General features: G+C 37.3%; 1 pseudogene; it reads left to right on the forward strand.

The window, feature by feature from the left end:
* Window positions 1-1,721: 1,721 nt before the first annotated feature.
* Window positions 1,722-2,552, forward strand: LOC126620264 (cyclic nucleotide-gated ion channel 1-like; annotated as a pseudogene).
* Window positions 2,553-24,647: the final 22,095 nt, after the last annotated feature.

The raw sequence follows: 24,647 nt of genomic DNA on the forward strand, positions 1-24,647 counted from the left end.
CAAGATTCACATTATGCTTCTAAAATATCATAATAAAGTTTCCTTACGATCCAATGGTTGGATCTCCGCCAATTGCCAAAATCAGCCGGTTAACGTTTTATTTTATGAACTTACAAATTCAATTCGGGAAGATCCGCATGTCGGATTCCCGATTTGTAAGTTCCTATGATTTTCAAATATTATGTACTATAACGTATTGAATTTTGGTGACGATCTAACGGTCAGATCGTCGATTCATATAATTATCAAGTAACGCACCTTAATCAAACTAGATTCACAATAATCAAATCACATCATATGGATAACAAATCTGAGATCAAGATATCAATTTAGTGTAAAATAGCATCGGCGATCCACTGGTCACGCGCCGCCACAGGTGGATTATGAGCGAGAGAGAGAGAGAGAGAGAGGAGAGAGAGAGAGAGGAGAAAGAAGTGGATTATGAGCGGGAATGGTAAAAGGAAAACAAAATTATCTTGGGTTGCGTGAAATAATTTGAAAGCTTCTTGACATTTCTTGGCCATAGGATCAATTTGAAGGGTTGAGATCAATTGATCCCTAGGATCCCCTGGCAATAGCTAAGGAGAGGATCCATGTCCGTTCTTCCTATTCCACAAGTAAGCCAATTACTTTTAGGCGTAATCTCTTAAGTCATATTTTAGGAATTAGAATAATTTGATTTTGCTGATTTTGTCACACAACACTTAAAGTTAATTACTGGTTGCATTTGTGTACAGATTGTAATTTTAATTTTTCTTCCGACAACGAGGGACTCAAGATCTTTGGCTAGAATGAAGATTTTGAACTTACTTATTCTATTGCAATATGTTGCCCGAGGTCGTGCAGTGTACACATAATGTAAGGACTATAACAAGGGAACACGTTAATTTAGCAGGAACATTCCTGCCACAAAGAAAATATGGATTCTAGGTTTATTAAATTTCATGCTAGCCATGTAAATTATCATCTTATCTTAGTTAAACTGCTCCATAAGTTGCTTGTAAATATTGTTGAGTTACAAATGTAGTTCTTGGGTTGTTACCCTTGGGGCATTTTGGTACTTTTTTTTTTGTTCAATGAGAGATAGATTGTTGGATCTCTACTTGTTAAATTGAAAATGAATGCGACTTAAGTACTTTACAATGTGATAACACTACGTTCAGAAACGTCACATTTCTAAATGATTTATGTCCCACAAATCCACCAAATCCAATGGCATTCAATTTTGGCATATTCATTGACACTCTCCAATCTGGCATAGTGGGCAAAACAAATTTTTCTCAAAAATTCTTGATGTGTTTCTCATGGGGCTTACGAATATGGGGTTTGTTCTTGGATCATCATGCATATACGTTTTTTTACAGTACACCGGTGTTTGAAGGGTTAATTGAAATTGATTATCAAAATTCAATCATGCAAATCCAGCCATCCACTGAGTTGTCCTTTTTCAACTATTGTTTTAATATATTGCTCCAATGATTTCTTCAGTTCTTTTGCTTCAAATCTCAACACTAGTTCCTATGCCTGGGAAACCAGCTTTGTCATTTTTATTTCGATCAGTGGCATGCTACCATTCATGTATCTGCTTGGACATTTGCAGGTCGGTGATGAGTTATATTTTGTATATCTGTTTTCTTTTGAGTAGTTTCTACATATATGCATGTAAATTTCAGGATTTAATAAACTCAAGTCCAAACCTCCATGTTGTGGAGTAGACATTTATGCAGGCAACTAGCAGAACATATAGGATATGGGCCATACGGAGGAGTAAAGTCATAATTCCACGAATAGGTTTCATGTTATCTGAATATGGTCTTCCTAGAGTGACATGCGTATTGGCAATTAGTAATAGAAGCACTTGACGAGGACGAAGATAATCCTGCGGAGAATATCTTCTCGTTACACTTAAGAAACATATAAAGCGCCATCTCTTCTTGGCTACACTAAAGAATGTAAGTTCCTAATGTCCTATCTTTCTCAATATATCTCCATATACATATCTCTATATATAGTGTTCTATAAACTTTTGGCAGTAGATGGTTTTTCGAATAATCTAGTTGACGAATTCAAGCTATTATATAGATAGGAGCATGAACTCCCCTTTGAGTTCTTTTCGCGTGCTTTCGTGAGTGTACTTTTGAACAGTTGATTATCATCCGTATTAGTAAAATGATGTTGCTTATAGGATCTTATCGATGTATTTGTAAGTTTCTAATTACATGTATGAATTAACCCCAGGTGCCAGGGCTTGAAAACATAAACAGACAAGTTTTGGAAGCAATCATGGAGCATCTTGAGCCAGTTAACTATGGTCATGGTAGCTATATTACTCGAGAGGGGGAGCCACTGGATATGATGCTTTTCATCACGCAGGGCACCGTACTTACCTACAAGACTAGTAGTATCGGCGGAGAAAGTGGCTCGTCAAGCACTACACATCTTGAGAAAGGTGATATTTATGGAAAAGAACTTATAGGTTGGGTGGCGACATTTACCTCATTTTCCGGCTAACCCATCTCAGACCAAACTGTCAAGTCCCACGAAAAAGTTGAAGTCTTTGCAATCAGGGCTGCCAGATTAAAACGTATTGTCTCTGACTTCTCGACTCATTTCAACAGAGAGGATATTACTATGGTGGAAATAAACTGATTATGGAATTTCATAGGGAATTTCTTAGTTATCTGTAACTAGTAACTAGATTTTTAATTCAAAATAACTTTAAAGAATTTAAACATCATCTACTATCCTCAACATTAGCAAAACACAAGAATACCTGTTAGGTTCAATTGTACCACAATTGTAATAGAGAAAGCTCTTTATGTGAGTTTCAATGGTCGTTACAGTCGTAATACGAATCATGGAATCGAACGAGAAGGAGTCCGTTTCCTTTCCTACTTGCATTGAACAGATTCAAACAGGAATCCAACAATATATGTACATATAATACATATGCCAAAGTCAGAAACATCTGATCAGATGAGAAACATTAAGCAATTACTAAACCAGCTCGTAAGTGCCAACTAACAACACATCAACGCGGAAAGTTATCCACAATATCGACCGAAATCCCTAATTATGGTCCATTAAAACCAGAATTCTATAGAATTTTATGGCTTAACTTTTCTGTATTCCATAATCCTGAATGAAAGTACATACAATACTTGTTACAAAAGGAAACAAAAAACAATAAAGAACACAGTATCCTTCCTAAAACATGTAATTACAAAATATTTACATTCATTTTCTCCTAAAATATAGACTCACACCAATACTCCCCCTCAAGTTGGAGCATAGATGTTATACATGCCCAACTTGATAAGTGAGTTATCGAACCTCCTATTACACATGGCATGAGTAAGGATATCCGCAAGTTGTTCCTCTGAGTTCATGAACGGTATTGACACAATCTTCTTTTCCAACTTTTCTTTGATAAAATGTCTATCAACCTCAACATGCTTGGTCTTGTCATGCTGCACCGGATTCTCAGCTATTTCTCTAGCAGACTTATTGTCACAATACAATTTCATCGCCTCTTTCTGTGTAAAACCAAGACCCCAAAGCAACTTTCGTACCCAAAGGATCTCACACACACCATGTGCCATACCCCTATACTCGGCTTCGGCAGGGGACCGTGATACCACATTCTGCTTCTTGCTCCGCCACATAACTAAATTACCTCCAACAAATGTGAAATACCCAGATGTAGACCGTCTGTCAGTCATATCACCTGCCTAATCAGCATCAGTATATCCCTCAATCCTCATATATCCATGATGTTCATACAAAATTCCCTTTCCCGGGGCAGACTTTAAGTATGCCAAGATTCTCATTACTGCCACCATATGATCCACACTTGGTGAGTGCATAAACTAACTAACCACACTTACGGCATAGGCAATATCCGGACGAGTGTGACACAAATAAATCAACCTCCCCACTAGCCTTTGATATCTACCTTTGTCAACCGGTTCTTGATTTGGATAAATCCCCAAATAATGTTTCTTTGTGATGGGAATTTCCACAGGTTTACATCCCAGTATGCCTGTTTCCTTTAATAAATCCAGAACATATTTACGTTGAGACAAGAAAATACCTCTTGATAACCAAGCGACTTCCATTCCAAGGAAATATTTCAAATCTCCCAAATTCTTCATCTCAAATTCAGCGGCAAGACTTTTTTCTAATTTCATCATCTCCTCCGAATCATCACCCGTTATTATCTTGTCGTCCACATAAATAATTAAGGCCGTCACTTTACCACTTCTCTGTTTCACAAATAACGTGTGATCAGAGTGAATTTGATAATAACCAATCCTCCTCATAACTTGAGTGAATCTACCAAACCATGCACGAGGTGATTGCTTAAGCCCGTAAAGTGACTTTTGCAACCTACATACTTCGGTTTTCCTTTCGGCGTTATACCCCGGAGGAAAATCCATATATACTTCTTCTTTCAAATGCCCATGAAGAAAAGCATTTTTTACATCAAATTGTTTCAGTGGCCAATTCAAATTTGCAGTTAAAGTAATAAGAACTCGTATTGTATTCATCTTCGTTACTGGAGAAAAAGTTTCCTGATAATCAACACCATAAGTATGTGTATAACCCTTTGCTACTAACCTTACTTTATACATGTCCACTGATCTGTCTGCCTTGTATTTGATTGTAAAGACCCATCTACACCCAACCAGTTTTTTCCTTTTGGTAGCTCCGTTACCTCCCACGTATCATTCTTATGCAGTGCCATCATTTCTTTATCCATTGCAGCAGCCCATTTAGGATCCTTTAAGGCCTCCTCAACTAGCGTTGGTGCTTGGATTGCTTCCACATTATTTACCCAGGCTTGACGTTCTGGTGCAAGGTTCGAGCATGACACATAATTAGCTATTGGATACTTCACTTTTCCTTCAGGAGAAAACCTGTCAGGAGGAACACCACGATTTTGCCTTGTTGGCAACTTATACGTACTCATAATATTATCCGGATTAGTTACATGAGCATTAGTTTTACTTACCTCAAGAATATTTAGAGAAGACACATTGGGTGGCACTATTGAGCTTGAGAGAGGGGGAACGGGTTCGTGTTCGGCAGCTGTTGGTTTGGCAGACTCCTGCCGCTACTCTGCATCATACTCGCCAGACTGTTGCTGAGAAGCATCAATTGTTTTGGTGCTCGACAGCTGAACAGTTGTCCAATTTTCGACAGGCTATGGTTGAGAACCTCACTGTCTTCATTGTATTCATTCTCGGTAGTGTCTTGCCGAGAGCCTTCACAATTTTTGTTTTCAACACACGGTCCCCTTGAGCTACATATTACATTATCTGGTATCTCCAACCACCCAAGATCATCACTAGTATTCTCCCCCTGGTGATGAGAAGGTGATGGAATCGAAGCATAAAAATACTCGAATTTTGAGAAAGTAACATCCATGGTCACATACATGTGGCGAGTTTCAGGGTGGTAGCACTTATACCCTTTATGTTGGGGAGTAAACCCAAGAAAGACACACCGGAGAGCACATGGATCTAATTTACTACGATGAATCTTGTGAATATGAACATAGGCTACACATCCAAACACACGAGGAGTGAGAGTATTAGTGGACAGTACGGGAACAAATTCTATCAACACTTGGAGAGGTGTACAAAGTCCACAACTCGGGATGGCATACGGTTAATCACATACACGGCATTGGTAACGGCTTTAGGTCAAAACTGTTTAGGCACGGACGCACCAATAAGCAAGGCACAAGCAGTTTCCAAGATATGACGATTTTTCCTCTCAGCAACCCCATTTTGTTGCAGAGTATACGGACATGTAGTTTGATGAATAATTCCACGATCTTGTAGAAACCGGGATAACTCAGAATTTATGTACTCTCCACCATTGTCAGAATGCAAACTTTAATATCAGAAGAATACTGAGTTTTAATCATCTGTTGAAACAAACGAAACACATCATAAACCTCACTTTTATTTTTCAACACATACAACCACGTCATACGAGTGCAATCATCCACGAAAGTAACAAACCACCTAATTCCTGTAGAAGTACTAACAGAGGAAGACCCCTACATATCAGAGTGTACTAGCGCAAACAGAAAAGATCTTCTAGTCATACTTGGAGGGAATGAAGCACGATGACTTTTGGCTAAAATACATACTTCACATTTCAATTCTGAGTCTTCAATACCACTGAACATATCAAGTAATATATGTTTCTAATAACCAAACGATGCATGCCCCAAACGACGATGCAATAACAATACCTTCTGTAGATTACTATTACGTGATGTGTGAACCAAATTAGCTCTTCCAGGAACCACATCATCCACATAATATAGCCCCTCTCTCTTAGTGCCACGCCCAATGATCTCATTTGTCTGAATATCCTTAAGCTAGCAAAGTGAAGGATATATTAATACAACACAATCCAATTGTTCAGTGACTTGAGGTACAGACAATAAGTGATGGGACAATGATGGAACCAATAAACAATTATGTAAGGGAAGAGAGGGTGTAAGAGACACTGTTCCCGCAGTAGTACCATTGGCAGTTGCCACACACTTTCTATAAGGATCTTTCATGGACTGAAACAAAGTTCTATCATACGTCATATGATCCGTTGCATCGGAATCTAAAATCCAACCGATATTGGTCATTGTAATAACACCTGCACATCAGTCTCTACACATTGCACATCACAGACAAAACAACAAGTACGCACAACCACACTACACAAGCATTGCTCACGTCACAACAAGCAATAAAAAAAAAAAACAAGGTAAAGTGGGAACAACCCACTTGATGAATTAATGCTTGCTGCCTAATTGGAGCAGCAAATACCTTTACTTTTTTTTTGTTTCGTTTTGTTTTGTTTTGGTCAACAAAGCAATAACCAATCACGGCAATTGTGAAATCCTGTTCCTGGATTTCACTGTTATAATCTACGTATTTGTACTATTGAGATTTTGTATTATTTCTCGAGAATTTATTTTAAATTGTTTGAATTTAGATTTTAATTAAACTAGTTACCAAGAGTGAAGTTTGAAAAATAATTATTTAAAATTCGTTGACCTTTTGAGGTCACAAGTAACGTTTTCGAATAGGTCTCGAAGCCATGAGTGCATAGGCAAAAGCCGTTTGCGAGTCCAAGTTATAACGATAAAGTTACGGACGTTTGAAGTTGTGAACAATAGATTATGGGAATTATTTAATTGTGGGTTAAAGGTTAAGGGAGTTTAATAAAAGGGGGAAGGAACCAATCAGATTTTAGAAAGGTGAGAAGCAGCCCAATCAGGAGAGAGCAAGGAGGGGAAAGGAGGGAGACCCGAGTTGGGTCATTTTTGACCCGCGAAACTCCATTCTTGACCCGCTCATATCTCCTTCATCCGATCTCCGTTTTGGGTGATCTTGGTGTCTATAGAAAGCTCTTGATGAGCCCTACAGCCTGGTAGTGTTATATTTCCCAATTTCTTTCCCATTTTTCGAGTTCGAAGCCACAAACCCACGGGTGTTCCGGCGGCTTTATCCCTTTTCCCGGTGGCTCCGGCAAGTTTCACCATCCATGACCACCACCAAAAGACTTCCCTCAACCCCAGGAACAAAGCCTAAGCAGTGTTGGAGGTGTCGGAGTTCGATTGGAAGCCGAATCAAAGCACACCATTTTCTAGGTTTTCGACGGGTTTGAGTGAAATTGAGGTGTTTCCCGGCCAAATTGGACTTGGCCACATGTATAAAGTTTGCTCTACTCTTTGAGATATTCATTTTTTTAAATTTTGGTAATTTTTAAAAATAGTTGAATTTTTCGGCAAGTCGGGGTGGCCGACCGCCACCCGTGGCTGTGGCCTGGCCAGTGGGCCAACGGTGTCTTTTTAAGTTCAATTAGATGCCCTGATTTTCATAATTGATATCATTATGATATGGTTTGATTGTTTGAACCTAATTTCATTATGATACGTGGTTAGGTTAAAATATGATTTGACGATCCGACCGTTGGATCGCCACCAAACCTTAATGCGTGATAGAAATAATATTTGTGGATCATAGAAACTTACAGATCGATAGTCCGACATACGGATCTTCCTTAATTGGATTTATAAGTTGGTAAAATTAAATGTTGACCGCCACTTGAATTTTGAAATTGGTGGAGATCCGACTGTCGGATCGTGTTGAGATTTTAGTATGTTGTTATTTGAGCATAATGTGGACTTTGGAAAGTTACAGATCCAAAATCATATGTGTGCATCTTCCAGATTGAATTACCTTTGACCGAGAGTTGACTTTTGGTCAACATGTCTCGAAACGTCCTAATTACTAAAATTAGTACTACAGGGGACTAAGTGAAGTCTAGTGGGCCTACATTGATTAGAGAGTGACTTGAATATATGTGATATGGTTATTACCTTAATTTCATATGTTAGTATCCTTTGTGAAGATGAGTTGGTTTTATAAATGTGATTTTTATATATTTAGCCAAAGGCCTATGATTATTAAACATGATTTGGCTTGGTACTGATGATCGTTGTGACATATGTGAGTTAAATTATCTTTTTAGTAATGTGATTCATGTGTATAATTATTTTTATGACAATGTGATCCTAGAATTCTATTGGAAGTATGTTGTAGCACTTATATGCTTGGGTGACATATTAGTGGTGACCTCGAGAAGTTGATGGTGTAGGTGACTACGTTGTAACTCATAGGGGTTGAGATGTGGATAAGTTGAGGTGTTGAGTTTACTACACCATGTAGTAGTTGTACATTGATGGTCCTGCTTGGTATATCCGCATTGGGGGACCATACGCATTCTATAAGTGATCATGCTTGGTATATCCGCATTGGGTGATCACTACCTACCTGATTATTTTGACCCTGCTTGGTTAATCCGCATTGGGGGGCCATATTATATATGGATCGCGCTTAGGTAAATTGCGTTGGGCAATCCTTATGGCCATGTATGCTTAGGAATGATCATGCTTGGTTAATCCGCATTGGGTGATCACTTCCTAATAGTTGTAGGGGTGACTCTGCTTGGTTAATCCGCATTGAGGGTCACTGCCTACTTGGTTATTTTCTCAAGGGTGGCTCTGCTTGGTTAATCTGCTTTGGGGGGGCCATTTCCTGTTTGGTTACTTATGTGGGCTTCAGTTGAACTGCGTCCTTCTAGCCCTAGTTTTAATTTACATATGAATGATGGTTTTTTGAGAATCTTGGTGGTTTGAATGGGATAAGTCGTTGGATGTTTAGGTGACTCCTTCGGAGTTATTAGAGACTTGATTATGTTTTCATATTTACGAACTTATATTTGAGGTTATAAACTATAATCAATGGTCTTTCTTTTTATTGATTATCTCATACTTGTAATTTGGTTCCGTTGAGTGGTCCGGAACCCAGTGTTGTTGGACTTCGTTGAGTGGTTCGGAATCCTTGCTTTTGCTTATTTCCATAAGGTTATCTTAGAATCTTAGATTCGAGTGAATGAGAATTACGCAAAATGGATCTTGTGCATACAAATTAGAATTACCATGTTATTATTCATAACCCAAGTAGGGAATTATGTAGAGTTCTTTAATTAAACTCGTGAAATGATGTGCTATCTCACTGATTGATTAACGTAATTAAATATTAATATTGTGCTTCGTGATTCTCTGACATGTTACAAGCTATGGATTGAGATATAATGTTAGAAGCATAGTGATTGGTATGATGTAGTGAAATGTGATTTGACTTGTGTATTGGAAATGGTTGTGTCATGTGATTAAAATACATATTGAATTGCTTGAGAGATGTGAGATCTAGTAATGGACCGATAACCCATTGTGATGGGGATTTATTCCTCGATATTAGTTCGTTTCGTTGAGTCTTCGTGAATTGAGTAACTTGAATCCTGTCTTGTTCCTTCAAGCCGTAGTTATGCTTCTTGGATTTCCATTCAGTTCTGTTGAGTGGTTCGGAACTAAGTTCTGTTTGGATTCCGTTGAGTGATGGTCCGGAATCCTTTTTACTCTGCGATTCCGTTGAGTGATGGTCCATAATCGTATCCTGGTTTGGATTTCGTTGAGTGATGGTCTAGAATCGTATCATTGACTTGTTAGTTCCTTGGATTTGATATCAACTTCAGAGATGTAGGCTTCGGCCAAACTGTGTCGCTCTAGGCCTGCATTTTGGTATATGATGTGTTGTTGATTGATGTGATTATGGAATAATGTTGGTTGTGATTATTGTCATTATAATTAGACTCGTTGACTATTTTGGCTATAGAATAGCATGGTGATCCGTTGATTGTTTTTTTTTTTTTTTTTGAGATGTTGCATACTTGAAATGGAGAATCATGTGAAATGTAGTGATTTATATGAAGGATGAAGTGGAAAATATATGTGTGGGCATAGCATACCTGCGTGCATGACAAGATGATAATTGTGTATGGCTTATGGTTGATGTGTAGTGTGGTACCTTATGTTTTTTTTTCACTATAAGTATTTTACGAAAAGATTAAAGTTTGACGAACGTTGAACTACGAATGACTTGATCCCTATTGAGGGTACGTAGGTAGTCTAACGAAGAGGTTAGATGCAACCATAAATTGTACGAAAAATGCTATGAAATTTGAATCTTGATTTATGCTTTGTACATATCCCGGAGGTGGGGTATGTTAGATGTACGGGTATTGGTGACGTCACGAGTCGATTCTGGACGTATGTTGGGATCGGGGCGTGACAGCAATTACGAAACAATTACATACTATAGCACTAGAAAATCACGACAAAGAAAACATGCTCACAAAATTCACATAGTACAAAATAAGGTGGCAGCATAACACAACTTTCCACGCAACAACTCTAATTGGAGAACATAGCCAATACCGTAGCAGCCTCAAGTATTTGTACGGTAGCAGACAAGCAGCAGACAACTACACACTGCAAGTCAATACACAGTACACTTGCAAAAGCACAGCACCACACACAACAGCAGCAAGATCACACTACTGCAAATCTAATATACACGGCCTGATCGATTTTTGCAACAAGCAGCGTAGGAACAAGTCGACCGAACACAGCAGCGAAAGAAAATATTGTTTTACAGTTTCTAGGGCTACAACAAATTTGGCATTGATGCCAAATAGAATTTTACGGCTTAACTTTTCTGTATTCCATAATCCTAAAGAAAAGTACATACAATCCTTGTTACAAAAGGAAACAAAAAATAATAAAGGACACAATATCCTTCCTAAAACATGACTCTAATAATTACAAAATATTTACATTCCTTTTCTCCTAAAATATAGACTCACGCCAATAAATTCTAATCTAAATTAGACACATAATGAAAAAGAAAAACGCTGTGATCCTGTAATTTGTTGCTATGCAGTGTGAGCTAGCTGATTCGAAATATTCACCAGTAGCAACCAAATTTAAACATGGTATTCAATTTTTCCGCATTTTCTCGGAATCCAAACGGAGGATAAGAAAAGGGGAGTTAGGGCAGAGGATAAACTCACGAGCTGTCTGATGTAGAGAACCTAGAGAAATTTTCGAGCTAAGATCTCAGCCATAGCCAGTGGTGGCTGAGTCATATTAACCATGTAAGTGCCAAGTGGCATAATCTTAGTTAAACATGTGCTTTGGTTGTAGACCATTGGATTCTAGCTAGATGGGATGATTGTAGACCATTGGATATGAGTTAGTTAGGGAGTTACTTGACTGTTAAGATTCCATCCTCTATAAATACTAAAGGGGTTCACTGTACAATGTAATGAAGACTTTCTCTTTCTAATATAATTCAGCTTACAATTCTCTTTCTCTCTTTTTCTCTCCGTATTTTGTTGATCTTTTTTTGTTTCTATTGCAAGTGTTATGATGGTATCGAGCCGGTTTGATTTTTTTTTTCGGGGGGCTTGGTACTGATCGACGCTAATCGTGAAATCAGATCGATGCAAGGTTTGTGCTAGTTGGTGCATATCGTTGTTCGAGATAGTAAAGTCGATGTTAGTTGGTGCAAGTCGGTGCAGATCATTTGTCAGTGCTGGAGATTCTTTCTTCTTCACTGGTTTGTTGTCTTGAGTTTCAACAATGGCGATGCTGAATCTTGCTGACAATTGTGAAATCAGGTTTCAATTCTCAGTAAAATTGATCAGTTCTTGAGGTTAAAATTTGGGCACAAAGCCATTTCCAGTCTCTATAATTGTTGAAAAGTGTTGGATTGTTTGGAAAATTGTTGAGGCACAAAGCCATATATGTTTCTTGCATATGAAAATTGTAGAGGCACCAAGCCATACATTTGATGAGAAGGATTATAGCACAAAGCTTCAATTTATTTCAAGAAAAACACAAATTAGGGCACAAAGCTCTAGGGTTTTGTTTGTATGAAGTTGATTGTTTTGACACGAAGTCTTTGATTGATGGCTAAAAGATATTGTTGATTGGTACACATTCTGAAGGTTTAAAGGCGAAATAGTAGATCTAAGAAAATTGAAGTAGTTATTCTCTGAGAAATTGGGATTTTCTGTGAAGTGTTGTATTGATGTTGATTGTAATTTTCTTTCCATATCACAATGAGTTCTTCACGCCCAAGATTGAGGGTTTGTTGGATATGCTCACAATTCGATTACAAGATCATAATTTTGCTAAGCGGTCCTTTAAATTTTAGTTTGTCTGGGAAGGATATGATATTTTCGATTACTTTGATGGTACCAATGTTTGTCCTCCTAAGTATGTAGTATCCTTGGAGAGTGGAGTGACAAAGGAAATAACTGCAGCATATCATGAGTGGATTAAGACATATAAGGCATTACTTAGTCTTCTGATTGCAACGCTTGGTTATGAGGCATTTGAATATGTAGTAGGAAGCAAGACAACTTATGAGGTTTGGACACAACTCACTGATAGGTATGCTACAATGTCAAGGGCTCAGATAAATCACCTCAAGACTGAGTTACACACAATCAAGAAATGGGTTGATTCAATAGAGAAATATTTGTTGAGGCTTAAACATTTAAAGGATCAATTACAAGCTGCAGGAGAGAATATTTCCGAGAATGACTTAGAAGGTGATTAGAAACATTGAAGACATGAATATGATTGCACCATTTGAAGGTGATTAGAAAATCATAGCTGCAAGCCTTATCTCTGCCTATACATTATGCAAGGATAATAATTGTTATGTTATTCTTGATGAATTTGGTTTTTGGGTGTAGGACAAGGCAACAAAGACAAAAATCATTAAAGGAAAGAGTAGTGGGGGTCTATATCACATTCCAAAGCAGCTTTTCTTCAAGTACAATCAGCTATTGCAATCTACTCCAAAGGCTTTTCTAGGGCAATTGGTCAAAGCTTCTCTGTGACATCATAGGTTAGGACATCCAACCAATGAGATTCTTCATAGTATGTTGTCTTAGTCTCAAATTACTTACACCAGAGATGTAAATAGACATATATGTAGCTTCTGTCTTCAAGGAAAAATTTCTAGACAAATGTTTGAGTCTAGAACTCTAGGGTTTGTCCAACCTTTTGAGAGAATTAGTATAGATGTATGGGGTCCTGCTTTTATTGTATCAGTGGAAGGTTACAAATACTATGTCAGTTTTATAGATGATTGTACTAAATTCACTTGAATTTTTCCATTAATATACAAATCACAAGTGTTTGAAGTCTTTCAATCTTTTTATGCTTTTATTCAGAATCATTTTCAAGCAAATGTTAAATTCTTTCAATCAGATGGTGGTGGTGAATACATAAGTGTTGCTTTTAAGAAATTCCTGAGTTCCAAGGGTATTATTCATTTGATTTCCTGCCCATATATACTATAGCAGAATGGTACTGCAGAACGAAAACATCGGCATATATTAGAAACTGCAATAACTTTGCTTACAACTGCCAAGTTACCATATCAATTTTGGTATTTAGCTTGTGCACATGCTATTTTTTTTTTTTTTTTTTTTATCAATAGGATGCCAAGAAAGTCCTTAGGTATGTATTCTCCATTCTACAAGTTGTTTAAAGTTCCCCCAATGCTTAAGTCTCTAAAAGTATTTGGCACCTCAGTTTATCCCTACCTTAGACACTACAATTCCTTTAAGTTGGATACTAGAACTGATCAATGTGTTTTTCTGGGATATGCTCTTGGGTATAAAGGTGTGATCTGTTACCATAAAGCCAATAAGAGGTTGATTATCTCTAGACATGTTATTCACAATGAACAAACTTTTCTATTTCATCAAGGAAGTGTTACAACTGATATTCAAATGAGTGGTGATATTTCTGGTAGACATAATCCTATTCTAGTTCCTTATGTCTTAGCAGCTTCAATTGAAATGCCTCAATCAGGTACTATTCCCGAGTTTTTAGTGCCAAGTGGGTCAAATTCAAGTGTTCAGGAATCTTTTCCAGCTTCTTCTCTAGATGCTCAAGACAATGAGATACCAGCTCATTCACCCCACACTACTCTACTCTCTCCAACATCTTCCAACTCTTTGTTGCATGTCCTTGACTCTACCCAACCAGAGGTACATTTTCCTCTTACTCCAATTCATGAATCAGGTATAGCACATAATTCTACTAAGGCTTATTCTACTTTTGAGCATCCTATGCAAACTAGACTTAAAACTTGTGCTATACAGAGACAGGATTATAATGCTTACTTTGCACATTTTCATTCATCTTCTAGTTTGGGTGACCTTGCATTCTGTGGTTATACTTCCTTATTGAGTATTATTGAAAGTTGTGAACCATCACCATATAAAGCTGTTGTTAAGAGTGTTCATTAGAGAAATGTTATGGTTGATGAATTTACAGCCTTACAAAAGCAAGGCACATGGGTATTGGTTCCTCCACAAATAGATATGAACATTATTCGCTATAAGTGGGTTACAAGGCCAAAAGGGATCAACATGGTATGGTCTCCAAATATAAAACACGGTTAGTTACTCAAGGGTTCAATCAAGAACAAGGACTGGATTATGAAGACACCTTCAGTTCTGTGGTTAGACATAACATAATTTGAATTGTTCTAGCATTGACAGCTTCAAATAAATGGTCTCTCAGACAACTCGATGTGAAGAATGCATTCCTTCATGGGGATTTGCAAGAAGAGGTTTTTATGAAGTAGCCACAAGGTTTTCAAGACTCGGAGCATCCACACTATGTTTATAAGTTGATTAAGTCCTTGTATGGTCTGAAACAGGCACCTTGAGCCTGGGATTCAAAATTTACAACCTTTTTGCCTACCTTGGGGTTTGTTGTTTTGAAATTTGACACTAGTCTCTTTGTTAAAACACAGGGTGCATATGTAGTGGTTTTGCTTCTCTATGTGGATGATATAATCATCACAGGGTCCAACACTTCTCTAATTCAACAAGTGATTGACTCTCTGAGTGAAGTGTTTGATATGAAAGATAGGTCTTCAAATTACATATAAGGATAATGGTGATCTATTTATATCACAGTCAAAGTATGTGAATGACTTGTTAAGAAAGGCTGGTTTAGAGTTTTGTAAACCTTTTCCTACCCCTTGTAAACCTCATACACAATCACAAAGATGAAGGCACACCCTTAGCTGATATGAAGGTGTTTCGAAGCTTGGTAGGAGCATTGCAATACCTTACTTTTACTTGGCCAAATATAGCATTTGCTGTAAACTATGCATGTCAATTCATGGCTACTCCAGCAGATGCTCATTTTGCTCTTGTTAAAAGGATACTTCATATTTACAAGGCACTATTTCCTGTGGTGGTCTCACCTATTCTACTACTTTATAGATGGAAATATCAGCATTTAGTGATGCAGATTGGGATATGTAGTGTTTTTGGGTCAAAATATCATTTCCTGGAAATCTAAGAAGCAATGGGGGGTGTCTCGCAGTTCCTCGAAGGCTGAGTACAAAGCATTGGCAAATGCAGCAGCAGATGTAGCTTGGGTTCGATTAATCTTGAAAGACTTACAAGTTTTCTTGTCTCATCCTCCATTACTCTATTATGATAACATATCCACTCTAGCGTTCTGCTCAAATCCGGTTTTTCACACCAGAATCAAACACCTCGATACTGAATTTCATTTTGTTAGAGAACGAGTATAGAAAGGTACCTTACAAGTTAAGTATATCTCCACAATGGATCAGGTGGCCGATGTATTAACTAAAGGTTTTCATGGTCCTTCATTTCTTCATCATTGTTCCAATCTCAAGCTGGGGTTTCCCCAGTTGAAATTGAGGAAGGGGTATTAACCATGTAAGTGCCAAGTGGCATAATCTTAGTTAAACATGTGCTTTGGTTGTAGACCATTGGATTCTAGCTAGATGGGTGATGCGAAAATTATCTGACCACACAAATTTAACCCTCTTTTATCAATTGTAGTAAAGAATGTAAGTAGGGATCGTTCTGGACCGGAGATTAGGAGGGCTTGCTAATAACCTCTAAACTGACGCAAAAACATAAAACTAAACTTAAAAATACTTAACAAGACTCACAAGACTCAAAGCAAACTTAAAATACTCAAACCAGCTTAGAACAACTAAATAAACTTAAACTAGATACTAGAATGACTTTGGACGAAAATTGACTTTTACTTGAATCAAAACATTTAAAAACACAAATTAAAATAGATTCTAACTAATTAGACACTCTAAAGTAAAGGGGGATTGAGTTTTGGACGAAGTTGAAACAAACAAACAAGTACGAAAAACTAGACAGATTGTAAAACAAATTTGAGAAATAAGATGATGGATGGGATAGCTAGAGGCTTTTCCTCCACACATGACATGTATGCAAATAACTTGATTTCCAGTTACTACTTCATTAAATTATGAACGACAATGCTCCAAATTAAATGTGACATCACTAGTTAACTCTCAGAGTTTCCTTGTTTTATTGGATTGGATGACATCATTCGACAACCCAAAACATTCTTCTAAAGTTCCCTACATGACATCATAATAGAGATACAATCAAAGATCATTACGTTTAATGAAAATCATAAGCATTGACAAAGCAATTGCAACTATGACATCATGTCACTCATGCTAGGAATTGAACTTAACGCGATCGTTTATAAGCAACCTTCACTACATGTGAATATAAATTTGTAACGATTACGTGAAACTTCCTTATATTCTAGCAACGGATTTATGCATGCCAATTAAATGTCGACCCTTAATTAACAAATACAAATAAGTTATCAATCAAATAGTTAAGCCAATTGCATTCACGATTCAAAAGTTCATAACTGGAATTTATCAAATTATATTGCACACATAATCATGGCTTTGAATTCCCCCTAGCTAAGGGGGGTTTATTTCCTCGTACTTACAAAGCAAAGAAACAAATTTAGACATTGAAAACAAAAGAAAGAAAACACCTAAAAACGCTCCAACAATCCAACTTGAATGGCAAGCACGTCTAAGGGTCATCCTCTTCTCTTTGTTGCGGCACAATGTGTGGTTTGATGGATGAGTGGTAAATTATGGTGGTGGATGGATATGCACGGCTAAGAGATGAAAGTGTATGGATTGGTGAGATGTAGTATGGCTAGATGAATGGATGGAGGTCACGGCAAGGAAATTGTGTTTGTGAATGAAGTTGTGAGATGTGAAATGTAGTGTCTTTGGATGATGGCCCCCAAAATTATGGTGAAGGGTGGATGTATTTATAGGCTAGGGAGAGGAGTGTATGGAGTTGTAATGAGTGGATGTAATGGGTGTAGTGGGTGAGTGTTGTGGTAATGAGTGGATGTAATGGGTGTAGTGGGTGGATGTTTGGTAATGAGTGGATGTAATGGGTGAGTGTTTGGAGTTGTAGGTCAACACACTTGCACACACACATGCTGATTTCTAGCCTTCAAATCTTTAAAAACGTCCATCCTCATGTCTCCATGCTTGCACTATCCAATCTTGGCTAAAAAATGCTCTAAAATACTTCAAAATGCACTTTCTTGCCAACTTTGTTATTATGACCTACAAACACACGAAAATAGCTTAAAATACATAATTAACTAAGAAATAACAACACAAATGCACAAGAACAAGCTAACAAAGTCGCATAAATATGCTCCTATCAATGGGATGATTGTAGACCGTTGGATATGAGTTAGTTAGGGGGTTACTTGACTGTTAAGATTCCCATCCACTATAAATACTAAAGGGGTTCACTATACAATGTAATGAAGACTTTCTCCCTCTAATACAATTTAGCTTACAATCCCCTTTCTCTTTCTTTCTCTCTGTATTCTGTTGATATTTTCTAGTTTTTGTTGCAACTGTTATGAAGTCGATGGGTCTTCGTCGATGCGAGTGGGTTCGATTTGGGGACGTTGGGAAAGAGCAGGCCAGTGCCAATCATACATTTTCTCCATCTTCTGTCGATATGGGGCTCTATGCAAGTGACCCCTCCCCTCCCCTCCTTTTTTTTTTTGGTTCAAAATTACTGTTCTTATCAACTATTTATATCATCATTTATACAATATGTTTAATAAAAATAAAATCTACTTCCGTTTGGTAGACCTTACCTCTATTAAATGATAAGTGTAGCACAACTTTTTTTTTTTCATCTCTTTGGCTGTCTATTAGGAATTTCTCAAAAGCTAGAGAATTTAAGTCCCCAGAAAAGCCGTCTTCAATAATTTATAACCGAAACAAACCTGACAAGTCAATTTGTTTAGCACTGCACACGTACACTGTTTCAATCGACATGACAAAACGGCTTGGAATCGAAGGCTAGGATTTTGATGCAATTAGCTGAGAGGCCTTGAGAATCTGCTCCATTAGATATTTCTCAAAAATTCACCGTTCAGTCACTTTTCCATCAGAACAAACCCTCTGCATTTGTAATGGAATTACAAAGGAAAGTATAAAAAATCTTCAAAAGTATATATTTTTATAGGGTAATATATGGGATAAGACAATCCAATAAAAATTACAACTCGATAAGTAATGCGTCTTGGATACGACAATCCAATAGAAGTTACACCACTTTGGAAATGGTATAATGAATGTATGTAAAAGGAGAAACCATTCCTCTTGAACAAATCATTTAACATTAAATCAATTTCTCTAATATGTAAAATCCATTTATGGGCATCAAGTATGAATCTATATACCATTTTGACACTTAATGTAAATTTAATGATAAGCTGTATTGAGAAAAGTCTCCAAATCAACTTAAGAGGAAGTACTTCTCCTAATTAACCTTTAGGAGAAGTTGCAACTCTCTCGAAATGGGATGATGAATGTCTATAATGCATTCCTCATCATGACAAGTCAATGGTTTCTATTCATCCAAGGGGTTTACAACCACTCTACCATTTGATATTATGCTTTAGATATATTACGCTTCAAAGTTTCTTTTAACTTCCTAAATACCACAAGTTTTGAATTATACAAAGGAGTAAGTTTGCCTAGTCACATGGGCAATTTCATCCTCGAAGAGGATAAGAAAATGAGTAGACAAACCTATATATTCACCCAAGTAGAAAACATTCCCTACCTCAATGTGAATGGATATATTCAATAGATCGCTAAAATTGCACCATTTTTTTTTTTCTTTTGTTCAACACCAAACAAAAGAAATATTCGAATAATAAAATTGTGCCTTCTTAGTTTCTCATTGATCCAAAAACACTATTTTAAAGATTTCCGTTTAGCTCTGCCTAAGCGCCAACTGACGATGTCAATGGTGGTCAATCGTGGAGACACGTGCCTTGTCGAGAAAGTCACCTTTGGTGAGCACAATTTTATTAGAATAAGACTTGGTGGGAAAAGACAAGACCCATCTTCAATACGACCTTTATTTTAACTTTTGGCTACTTACTCCAAATAAAGAAAGTAACATTTTTTTTGTTTATGGAGAACTGGAAAATGTCATTAACCAGAGCCGCAACTAAAAAGAATACAGAAAACCACATGGGCTAACAACATCAGACAAGAAGTAGAAAATACAAGGGAAAACAAGACACGACAAACCACCATGTCACCCTTACTTCTACCAAAGCAAAAGCTAGTTTGGAGGGTAGGGCAGTCCATCTTTGTTCAGAACACGGACAAACGAAGATGGATATTTCTTGTTAACTCAAATATGGTGCCGGAAGTTCTATCATCCCAGCCGTATATTTCTCTGTGAGACAGATGAAAGCATAAATACCATAAGCTTAAGCTGCTTAGTGTTATCAAATCAAAATCTGTTTTTCTTTCATTTGTTTCTTGGTTTTGTGTCAGTTTCTTAACTAAACTCGGCATCTGACTGTTTTGAGCTTTGCTATTCCGAATAGACAATTGCAGAGTGTGTGGGGGACTGGTACTTCAATCGAAGTGCAGCGAAGCTAATAGACTGCCAGTTTCCATGCAATCCGACCTGCTACAATGTGAATTTCACTCGAGGTTGATTGAACTCAAGAAACGCTTTTAACTTTTCAACTGTTATTCCGAACTGTAGATCTTTGGAGCCTCAATTCACCCTAGTGAAAATTCTACCCTCGTCCAGACTCCGAGCACGATCCTATCCCTGTAGATATTGAGAAAGGGGGTGTGCAGAGAAAATTTAACACAGTTTATAGCTGCTGTCACTTCTTTTTACATGGAGGAGGAAACGTTGTTTTTTACATTCAAAGGCTAGAGACCATTTTGCTACAGCTTAGTGATGTAGATGCGTATAAAAAGACGATAATGCACGTCATTTTTGTAACCGAAAAGTGTCTCATTTTTTCTATTCTGTGACATTTTTTAGACTATCAGTAAAAATTTATGACTTGTTTGGATGTGCTTTTAAAATGATTGAAAGTGCTTTTAGAGAAAATATTTTTGGATTCCAAAAGCACTTTTAGTACTTTCTGCAAGAATGACTAGTTATGTGCTTCTTTTAAAAAGCACTTTAAGTGTTTTTCCAAGATTTACTTGCATTTTTTCTAAGGATTGGTTCCAAAAACATTTTCACCAAAAGCACTTTTAGTTATTTTAAAAGCACATCAAAATAAGCTCTTAATCTTGTATTAATTTTACTCGTTATATTTGGACCGTTGAATCATAAATACAAAACCCAAAATTCTAAAACTAGTTTCTTGAGCTACAAGATCTCTATCCAGTCCATAAGCTAAGGGAAAAGAGCTCTTTTTTTTTTTATATTACATGCTCGTTATGTTGGAATAAATAAAATATTTTCTAACATTGAACCCTAGAACACATAATAGTTTTTAATTACACAGATGAAGCTAACCTGCAGAAGACATGGTTGTGTTTCAAAGAGACTCTTCTACTCACTAGAGACCTGAATATTCTTATGGTGATAGTCCCAAAACGAAGAACAACTTCTCTGTGAGCAGGGAATCCTTTTTATAGAGTTAGTGTTCCCCAACTTCCATCTATCGTGGAAGATGGTTATTCCACTGTTGCCTCTAATTCCAACGTGCATGTAGTGGACCTGATACGTGCTTCAAACCGCAAGCACTATGGATGAAGCTCCTCAATTATAGGATATGGTTTTTCCACGTATTTAAAAAACCCTAACTGACTTATAATTTCAAATATGCTGACTCACTGTTATCAATACTAGTTGAGTCCAATAAGGATTCCTACATTCTCCCACTTGGACTTAACTAGTCTTTGGATTTGAATCAACATATTCAATTATAAGTCACCTTAAGTGATCACAATGGGTTTTTTCACGCAATCCATATCTTATGCACATCTACCAACAGTCCTATTTAAAACGAACTTCAGAAAACAATGCAAGTAAAGTACTGCATGCACCCTGAAATCACGTTTTTAACAAGTCCTGGTGTATAATGTCAATGGCATATACATATATATTCAATCCATATCATTTTATGCACTACAATTATCACACTCTTGCTTCGAACAACTGTATTTCAAATCCAGTCAAGCTTCCTGTACACAACAAACTTATACAATGTGTTCTTTGGAACAAACATCGATCACATGCATTTAGTGCTTCAAATAAGTCTGTACATGCAGTCTAAATAACAATTAATACATAAGCTTGAAAGAAATTTGAAACATAACTTGCAGCAACACCTACATGTCAGTGATCATGATTTATCCAGCAACATTCTTCTCACTCCCATAGACCAGCTAAATCAAAGCTTTCATGTAACCCCATGCTTGTGATGTGTTCTTGAAACACTCCCACTGTTAAAGGCTTTGTTAAAGGATCAGCAATCATCCTTTGGGTATCAACGTGCTCCACTAATATGTCACCTTTCTTCACATGCTCCTTTACAGATAGATATTTGACATCCATCAAGCGTGTTGCCTCAGATTTCTTATTATTCTTGGAGAAAAATACAGCTGCCTTATTGTCACAATGGATAACCAATGGTCTTGAAATTGAGTCCACCAATCTCATGAAAGTAATGAGATTTTTCAACCACAACCCTTTCTTCGTTGCTTCAAATAAAGCTATGAACTCAGCTTCCATAGTTGAGGTTGCCAAAGCCTTTTGTTTAACACTTTTCCAGGATACTGCTGCACCTCCAAGTGTGAATACATAACCACTCGTGGATTTCCTATCATCCAAACATCCTGCAAAGTCGGAGTCCGTGTATCCTACTAATTCAAGGTTCTCCACACTCCTATAAACCAACATGTAGGATTTTGTTCTTTGTAAATATCTCAAGACCTTCTTAGCTGCAACCCAATGTTGTTCCCCTGGATTAGCTTGGTACCTCCCCAATACACTAATTGCAAAGGCTAAATCAGGCCTTGTACAAACCTGTTCATACATAAGGCTTCCCACCAATGAAGCATATGGTTTTGTTGACATTCCTTGTTTCTCCAGTTCATTCTTTGGGCATTGAGATTTATTGAGCCTGTCTCCTTTCCCCATTGGTACTTCTCCATTCGAACAATGTTGCATGTTGAACCGTTGCAGCACCTTTTCAATATATGACTTCTGTGAAAGTCCTAATAATTTTTTCGACCTGTCTCTGACAATTTCAATGCCCAGTACAAAAGAAGCATTCCCCATATCCTTCATTTCAAAGATTTTAGATAACAACCCTTTTGTCTCCAACAACATATTCATGCAATTACTAGCTAGAAGTATGTCATCCACGTACAAAATGAGAAAAACAAATTTCGAACCACATACCTTAACATATATGCAGTCATCAATTTTGTTCTCAATAAAACCCATGGCAGTGACTTTTTGATCAAACTTTATATACCATTGTCTTGATGCTTGCTTTAAACCGTATATGGATTTGTTTAACTTACAAACCATATTCTCCTGCCCTTCTCTTACGAATCCCATAGGTTGTTGCATGTAAATCTCCTCTTCCAACTCTCCATTAAGGAAAGCTGTCTTGACATCCATTTGATGGAGCTCAAGATTGTAATGTGTTGGAGTATGTGGCCAAGTGGCCAACTTTTGACTATAAAAAATTATAAAGAAAAAGGTAGACAAAATAATTATGTCTCTTCCTTATTTTGGGGAAAAGAAAAGGGATATTTGTCTAAAGTTTTCTTGGTCCATGGGAAGTCACGGGGTGACTTGAATGAAGGCTATGTTATGATGAGGGAGCTGCTGCCCTTTTGTTTTTTTAAGAGAGCAGAAAAATTGGTGAGCCGAAGAGAAGAGAGGGAGAGAAAGAAGGTACTGCTGCAGTACCATTTTGAGAGAAGGAGTTGTTGTTCCTTTCATTGGATAGTTCTCACTCCATCAAAGTGTTATTGTTGTAATAGCTTTGAGCTTTGTATAGAGAAGAAATTAATCACTATATTTCTTTCTCTATTTGTTTCTTTAGAGTGTGAGAGTTATTGGGTGTATTGGGTTATTTGGGTTGTGAGATTGCCAACACTTTGTAAACTCCCATTTGGTTGATAGTGGATTATTGGGTGAGCTCCTACTGCTCCGAGGACGTACTCCAGTTACACTGACTGTTGAGGAACCTCGTTAAAATCTTGGTGTCTTTAATATTTTGTTCTTGCATTTCATTTGATATATTTCCTGTGGGTTAACAAAGAGTTAGTTCTAAAGGGTTTGGTGCTATCTTAGCACAACATAATGTGCAACCAATGCCAAAATGATCCTCAAGCTGTCTTTCGTAGAAACTGGGGAAAAGGTTTCAGAATAGTCGATCCCTTCTATTTGTGTGAAACCTTTAGTTACGAGTCTCGCTTTATACCTCTCCACTTTACCATTCAAATCTCTCTTGGTCTTGAAGACCCATTTACAGCCAATTGGCTTGACATTTAATGGTGCTTCCACCAAGGTCCACACGTTATTAGTTTGCATGGACCTTAGTTCATCAATCATTGCTTCTCTCCAATAGTTGGACTGTTGGGTCTCCATTGCTTCATAAAATGTCATTGGATCATCTTGCATGCCTTCACACATTTCTATTTCCTGAAGATACACCACGTAGTCACTTGAGAGGGCTGACTTTCTGGTTCTTGCTGGTAATACTCTTCTCTCCGTTGTGGCTTGTGGCTCAATTAATTCACGTGTGGGTTGTGATGAAGTTCCAATGTCAGGTTGCTCACTGTTTTCCATTGTTACTTGTTGCCCAGGTAAAGCACCCAAAAGTTGCAATGAGGTCCCTACATGAAAATCTAAGCCTACCCCACTCAATGAATAGTCAAAGTTATCAATATTAAACTCAATTTGTTGCTGAGTTATATTGATCACTCCACCATCATTTTCAGTTGTTT

The sequence above is a fragment of the Malus sylvestris genome, chromosome 4 (assembly GCF_916048215.2).
Source record: "Malus sylvestris chromosome 4, drMalSylv7.2, whole genome shotgun sequence".
NCBI lineage: Eukaryota > Viridiplantae > Streptophyta > Magnoliopsida > Rosales > Rosaceae > Malus > Malus sylvestris.